Raw genomic sequence first — 8,233 nt, 5'->3', positions numbered from 1 at the left:
GCAACCAAAGGACAGGGAACAATAATTGCTCATATATGTTCAGGGTTTTGTTTGTGTTAGTTCGTGCTACCTAAGTACCAAAGTCCAACGAATAGAGAGTCATTTATTGTAATTCCTGGCTGCTAGTTTCCCTTATTGACAAAGTGTCATTGTGCAATGAACTAAAAAAAAAAAAAAAAGCAAGCTAAAATGGGAGTAGGATTGTGTAAAAATAAAGCAACCAATCAGATCAAACAAAATCCTAGCAGTTCTTTTCTTGGGAGATTCTGGAAGGGCAGATTAAGAGAGGCGTAATTTATGGGAGAGGCCTTTGGAATAGTCTCATAGAGGCCTAGGTTCAGAATAACTACAGAAACAGCAGGATGAAAGTCAAGGCTTAGGTGGGGACATATGTATCATTTTTATATGTATATTCTTCTGAAAAATACAAAGTAAGCGCCACAAGGCTTTAGCAATAGCCACCAAAAGGGTAGGAATTTTCCTGCCATGAAGAATGCTGCTTGCCAGACATCTCCACATTCTCTGGGGCCTCGGAGAGGGAGAGGTTCTGGAAGCACTGAAGAATGTGGACCACGCGGCCTTTCTGAGAACATTGGTTGCACCAGAGAATGACCTGCGGATGTTGCAAGTGTGGAAGTCTTTCACTTTCTATCTCACTCAAATTTAACGGGCGGGGCTTCTCAAATCTTTCTCATGTGTGGCCAGGGTTGGGACTTAGAATACACAATGGGGTGGGGAGTAGGGAGAGCAGAGAGGTATCTGATGTGTTGGAGTTTGGTGGGTAATATTTTATAACTTTATGATGTCTCATGACACTACTCTCATTTATTGTGTTGTTTGTCTGGGGCAGGGTCTGACAAGGCAGTTCAGGATAGCCTGAAACTTGCTGCAGCCCTTCTGCCTAAACCCAATTGCTGCAGTTACAGGTATGAATGCACATCCAGGCCATTCCTAACAGTTTTGTTTCGTGGAGACAGGTTTGCCTCAGACCTTCCCATGGCACAGCTGAGGATGATGATGAACTCTGGGTTGGTCTGCATTTCCCAAGGGCAGAGATCGCAGGCTTTCAACACTGCATGGCTTCACAACACAGTTCTTACAAGACATTCATAGAAAATTATTAATTACAACAGCGCAAATCCCAAACGTTAGCAAAGGTAAAACGGATGTCTGGTTGGTGGGATGACAGAGCTGTTTGGTTAGTTTAGGACCATATTACCTGTGCCACTGATGTTAAAGTCTCTAATCTCCGCCTTTTCTTAATACTCTTCCTTTTCCCATGCAAAGCTTGAGAACTAGTTGAACTAATTCCACTGACTTCTCAGCTTGTTGTGGAGACCACGGGCTTGCTTGACATGTAAGCCATGCAGAATCGTCAGGTTATGAGAGTGATTCTTTTTTTTTTTTTTTTTTTTTTTCCGGAGCTGGGGACCGAACCCAGGGCCTTGCGCTTGCTAGGCAAGAGCTCTACCACTGAGCTAAATCCCCAACCCTGAGAGTGATTCTTAAAAGTGTTGTGCTCACAGCTATGTCATTGAGGGAATCCATGCCACAGGGACACTTTCCATTCACCTTAGATAGTGACATGTGAGTGGCATCTGGACTCAATCCAGTTCTGCCGGCTTTGTCACAGTACGGGGGGGCTCTTCTATGGTCTCTGTGGACACTCTCAGGATGTCTTTGGACCCAAGGACATGAACTAAGTTAGCACGGGACACTGTTTTATGTTACTGAGATGATGATAGTTGATTAGGCTGTGAGTCTTTCATTTGGTAAGTTGTCACAATTGGACATGGCAGAATCACCTTTCTCCTGGGAGACTGTCGTGAGGAGAGGAGGGAGGGGAAAGGACATTTTGGTTGGGATGGGAGGATATTCTAAATTGCTACTTGGTTTAATCATCAGGCTACACAATGCAACAGTATGAATAGAATATAATAATTCTACAAGTTGATACCGTATACTCTATAATATATGCACTCTATGAATAACATGGCTTTTACTTTTACCCTGCCTTTAACTCTTCTAGGCTCCTGACATCTATCATGTATCCGACACGTTTGCAAGTGAGGCTTGTGCTTGGTGCGTATCTTGGAGAAAGAGAGGGTAAGGATGAATTAAGCTGGAGGAGCAAAAACAGCATCTTTATTGGGGTAACACACAAAAGCCCCAGAGGTAAAAATGGGAACTTTATAACATGCCGGCTCCTCTGTAGAGGCCAAAACCTTTAATTCTCAATCGCTCCATCACGGAGCTGAAGAAATGCTGGATGTGGAGGTCTACTATCTGCTCATCCCATCCAGGCGTGAGGCGCGTAGTGTGTAGGTTTTCCCACCACTCTTTTGAGTGCTGCTGTTAATATTTTAATCAGCTCATGCTGTTTCCATGGTGCTCTGTGTAACTGCCTACCCCATCTGCTCCCTCTCGCACAGGACCCCAGTGGAAGGCAGCAATCTGGCCCACTCTTAGTTCTAGGGGTTTCTGCCTTGAAGACACCTGTTGGTTTTCTATCAGTAAAAAATTACTTTTTCTTTTTCTTAAATCTCATGTTGCTGAATTATTCTTCCACATAATAATATAACACCTTTCCTTTGCCCATTTGGAATGGTAGAGACTCATGGATACTCTGACAAGGAGCATGAAGAGGTTTTGTTCTTGTTTCGTTTTTTTTGTTGTTGTGTTTTTCCTAATGTGGAAAAAAATGTGGTTCAGGGTCATTTCCATTTGGTACTTTTAAGGGTATATAAGACAGTTCTTTTCAAAGAACTTTTTATTGGTAATAAAGGACTCTCTTGAATTCCCAGGGATCTCAGGTTGGGGATCCTTGGTTCATTCTAAAGCGTCTCCTCAGCGACCCCCTCAGTGACCCCTCGAACTCTTCTCCTTCCCTTGCAGCACTTGCCTGGGATAGGGTGGGGGGCGATCAAATCACTGAATACAGAGAACCTGGGGCCACCATAAAGTTCAGGTTTTAGGTACGCCTGTGTGTTGTGGCTCTCAACGCCTAACAAATGTAACACACCTGTGAGCAACAGGAATTAACAGATGAATGAACGACTAGAGATCCACAGGGCTGCATTTTGTACATTAAAGTCAGCTTTCCTCAACTCTGTCCGTCAAGAACTGCATTCTGTTCCTTTGTTGTCGGTTCATCTTCCCTGACTATCACACAGACACTCACACTTCAGCGAGCCGGCGTGTTCTCACTTATTATTTTATTTTCTCTTAAAAATGTTCATCCCTTCAGAGGAAGGCATCTCAGAGTGTGGCACATTGAACCCCCTTTCCCAGAATCTGCTTCTTATTTTAAAGATAGATTCTTCAAAGCGGCAACTGACTATATACATACATTCACACAGGTGTGTGTGTGTGTGTGTGTGTGTGTGTGTGTTTGCCTGTGTGTATGCATGTGTGTATGTGCATTTGTGTGTGTTTACATGTGTGTGGGGGGTGTGTGTGTGAAAATTACTTTCCCCCTTGACAACCCTGGCCCTGAGGTCAAGATGCTATTCCTGTAGCTTCTGTGCACTTGTCCATTCCTGTAGCCTGTCATCCCCGATGCAGGTTGAGAACTGCCACCCAACTCCCAGAGTGTTTACTCTCTTATTAAAACAGATATCTTCTCCAGTTTCTAGCTTTGTCATGTCCTACCACTTGTGTCCCAAACCAATCTCAGGTCAGTGAAGGAAGCAGGAAGCAACTGTCAGGTCAACCTCTCCAGTCTCTTCCTTTCCTTCCCTTTTATCTCCTATGTCTAATACCCTCATCTCCCAGACTATAAGTGAAAATGTCCATAGTACTCAGGAAATATAAGGGGCAGAGGTACTTAAACATACTCTAAACATCTCTGTGACTCTACTCCAGCGGACTTGGGTTACCCTTTACCCTATTCTTCTTAAAACAACAACAGTAACAACAACAAGCTAAACTAATAACTGAAGTCAACCATTGTAAATACCAATGACTCGAGGGAGGATTGATATACACCTATATAAACAGCACTATAAGGAAAATGTAGTCATGAAGACTTTCATAATTTGTTTTTTGTTTGTTTGTTTCCCCTTTAGCTTCTTGGTTACTGAGAAGCCCACATTGTGTTCTCTGTAGAGACGAGTTCTTGTGACTTCAGTATAAGGTGGAAATTTGTAATTGGGCATATTACTCCAGCAAAGCAAGGTCAAACTATCTGGGGTACTCATGAAGTAAGATGACAAGTGGTTGGCCCGGGTCCATCAGTGTCACTGTAATGAGAACATGTTAACAGATCTGCTGGTAGTGTATGGCTTTGTTCATATCCATGTGTGTCAGACAGATTTAGGACATGAGCTCTGGTTATTTTTAGTGGAAAAGAATTAGTTAAAAACATGCCATTTCCCAGAACACATTAGGGGATCTGTTGTTGAGCAATCTCATTAAATGGTGATAGCTTAAATATTTACCAGGCACTTGTGGGCAACCCCCATCTTTCAGCCAAAGACTTTATTTTGAGCAAACGCCAGGCACTGGGGTCAGAGTCCTCACTCATCAGGTAATTCCAGGGTCAGCTGCATTCCTGAGTTAGCTATGCCCTGTCATTTCCCACCCTGCTTTCAGCACAGGAAGATAGAGCAATGCTGCTTGGCTTGATGGGAGGGTCTGAAGTTGAGGGAGAAGAGACTGCACTACAGCAGTAGGAAAACACTCTAAACTGATAGCACAACTGCGGCCATTTTAAAACCTGGAGACCAACCTCACATGAGCGGTGATGGTTACTGAGTCCTCTCATTGGGTTATATAGAGCAGAACTATTGTTTCCTAACTACTTCCCCAAAGAGAGGTTACCTTAAGAAAACCCAGCACCTTTTCTCTTTCTGTTGCATTCGTGTAAGAAACCTTAGGGTTGTCCGGCTGCTAACATTCAACTCTTTGCTTAGACACATTTGATGCTTAAATGAAGCTCTAGGGTTCTCACAAAATATAAAACTTTCGGGACAGATAGAAATACCATGTCTACTAAAGAGTGTATGGGATAGATTTATTCCCACTTTTTAGGGCTACTTCAGTAAGCACACCCCTCTTTGTCCCACAGCGGTTCTTATTGCATCTACATGAATGACTTCTTATACATGAGCAGTGGGTAACCCCCCTCATGTGCTTACATATTGAGCCACACGGAAAGAGAACCAAACATCTCATGATAGTGTGCACCAAGAAAGATGGCCCCCCCAGCCCCCCATAGCTTATCTTTAGAGTTGTTAGGTTCGATATTCAGTCTTTTGTATTTTCTAGAACCTGTTTTAGGATTTGTCCCAGGCCTTTGTTGAAATGAGATCCCCAAACTTAAACAAGAGTACCATGACAGAGAGTGTATTTAGCTGACCACTGACATGCTTGCGTGCCACTGAAGGTCCTTGACGTGGCTAGTACCCACCCAGACTGACCCCCCCCTGTTGTGTGGGGTCAAAACATGACTGAATAAGAGAAGCAAAAGACAAAAGGCATGAACCAATACCGTCCAGTGGCCATCATCTGACAGGATCTGGAGCAACTCCTATCTACCAAGTCCTTTAAAGTCACAGACAGGGAATGTGTGCTATGGGCATGAGAGGGACTGACATTGAAAGAGGCTGGACATTAACTTGTGTTTTTATACCACAGATTTCCACTTTCTCTTATCATTGTGACAACCCAAGACGTGTATCATTAGCAGTTTCTCTCCTTCTACCTGATGTGTTTTATACCTTGCAATAATCGATTCAAAAGCAGGAGTCAAATACGAGAGAATGAGCTAACAGTGACATGAGATTTTTGTCATTCCAGTTTATTGAATGAGTAAATTTCTAGCTTTATTCGCATACAGAAAAGTGCACAAGAAGACAAGTACGTACAAAACAGTCGTGTGGCTGATCATCACTTTCAAAAATTAGACTATTTTTTTCAATAGAAAGAGTTACCTCCAGTTTAGCACATCTTTAGGCATTTGGAATTTTAAAGTTTGATTTCAAGTCTGTGTTTATAATGACTGAGTAGGAAGTCAGACAGGAAAAAGAAACATATATCATAGATAATTAATGATTATCATTAAACAGAAACCCACATTATTTCAGCTTGGATTACTTGGGGCTAATCAACAGAGGCTCAGAAGGCTAGCTCCTTGTTTACAACCTGAGCAGTCATTCTCTTCAGCGAAAGGTAAGATTGTACTAACACCCATGAGAACCTGAGCATTTTGGGTCAAGAGATAACATTAAAAAAATACTCAATAGAAGCTAAAGAAAACACAACTTGTCAGGAACAAACCCTTCAGTCCTGTACAGCAAAAGGCCTGAAAATGAAAATGTACTGCGTAGGCCTCCAAGGTTATGAGGAAAATATTGCAGATTTTTCAATGATAACCCCAAATACTTGTCCATGATTGTGGCTTCAAGAAAGTTTTCCAGTTGCTTGATAAAGGCCTAGCATGACATCCAGTAAGGACCCAGTGAGTTTGGCAGTCATATTTAGCTCTCAGAATATAGTCCTTCATTGCTGAGTGGAGTCCAGTTCCTCTACTGTGTTAAATTGCTCTATGAAACTTCAGTCTGAGAGAATGGTCCCCCAAGCCACAGGGAGGATGAAGATGGTGCACCTTCTAGAAGTCTGACCCCTGGACTAATAATGCTTGGAGTGGGTGTATGCCCTTCAGATCTGTGAGTCACTGTGAAAAAATCTGTTCCTGGTAAAAGGGACGTATTGTTTATATAAACCCAGGAGCAAAATGGACTGAAAGAGAAAGACAGGAAGAGATAAACAATGCTTTCCCCTCGTTTAAAATAGCCAGCGAGAGATTTAAAATGGGATAGCCTAGGTCCTGGGAGAAATAACCAGAATAAAGAGAAATTATACTTTTCTTTCTTTCTTTTTTTTGTTTGTTTGTTTAGTAATGCACACAATAATCATCTTTATTGAGAAAAAGAATCACATGCAATAAAATCAGAATCTTCAAGGAAAATGTAGGGCATAATATCATCAGGGTCAAACAGCTGCAAAATGTCTGGAATGAAAACAATGTGGGGCCCCAGGGAGAAATTGTTTTATTAGCTTTGAATAATGCCTTATGTTTTGAGTTAGACCTTTCTCCTCTTCAAGTCAAATGTAAACACCACTTGGAGTAGGATTGGTAAATGATGCAATTAGCTGAGAAAGACCATCTCGAAATGGTCCTTGGGTGGATTTGAGAAGTTAGTCTTGCTTTCATTTTATCATAAAAAAACTTGTCTGAGTGGGAATGGGAAGCAAGGTGTCTTGCTTTCCTATTAATATGATGTTTAGATTTATGATGCACACCAGGAATCACAAATGACCTTGAGAGCTACAAGGATTTGGACATTTACTCAAGGCAGTGTGATATTAAGGGTAAAGGTGGCCACACCTCCCAAACTGAGGGTAGAACGGAGAATATTCTGGAAGGTTCTAGGAGCACGACAAACAAGGATTTGGTAGGGAAGCTACTTCATTTATATTGGAACTAGAGAGCTTATGAGTTTAATTTATGTAAAGCCATTGTTTCAGTGTAGCTTTAGCCTAGAGAGAGAGTAAAAGGCATTTTACAAGTACATGAGGCAAAGACAAGTAGGGTAACAGGTAATACATCAAAGCTGGAGCAAGGACAGAGGTCAGCACGTTTCTGGCTATCTGCTTAATCCTTGACCAAAGCCAGCCTTTTGCTCATTTGGATAGTCAGTCAGCATTACAACTTCCTAGAGAAACATGGAAAAGAATGATTAGAATTTTGGGGTTGACTATCAATCTTTGACACATTAAACTATTATTCTCAGACCTTAGTGATACTATATCCCAGAGCTGATCTGAAGATTGAACGAGGCAGTAATATACACCAGCTATGATAGCACATATTGATGACCTCAACATTCAGAAGGCCAGGAAAAGAGGAGAATAGGTTTGGAGCTAGCCACAGCTATATAATAAGACCAAGGCTAGTCTAAGGATGGAGTGTGGCTCTAGGCCAAATACATCTGTTATCTGTAAGGAATTATCTGGATTAGAGTAACTGAACTGGGAAGAACCACCCTAAATATGGGATAGGAGTCGTTGGGATGGGATCCTGAATTAAGTAAAGAGGCAAAAGCAAGCTGAGTAGCATTCATATCTCTGTTTATTGACCAATGAGGAAAGTCCTGCTGCTGTGATCTTCTCCACCATGATAGACTTGAACCACTGGCCTGTCACTTCTTGGGTGTCAAGTATTTTATTA

At 42.0% G+C, this 8,233-nt stretch overlaps 1 protein-coding gene across 1 annotated transcript in view; it reads right to left on the bottom strand.

Annotated features, from left to right (window-relative positions):
• Nucleotides 1–5,784: 5,784 nt before the first annotated feature.
• Nucleotides 5,785–8,233, bottom strand: part of Dab2 (DAB adaptor protein 2) — a 52,947-nt gene continuing 50,498 nt past the window's right edge. Inside the window, exon 15 of the mRNA XM_032898817.1 lies at nt 5,785–7,718. The gene's annotated coding sequence lies outside the window, so the exon portion shown is untranslated. The remainder of the gene's footprint in view (nt 7,719–8,233) is intronic.

The sequence above is a fragment of the Rattus rattus genome, chromosome 3 (assembly GCF_011064425.1).
Source record: "Rattus rattus isolate New Zealand chromosome 3, Rrattus_CSIRO_v1, whole genome shotgun sequence".
Classification (NCBI taxonomy): domain Eukaryota; kingdom Metazoa; phylum Chordata; class Mammalia; order Rodentia; family Muridae; genus Rattus; species Rattus rattus.
Note: the sequence above shows the minus strand (reverse complement) of the source record. Positions and strands in the feature narration are given on the sequence as shown.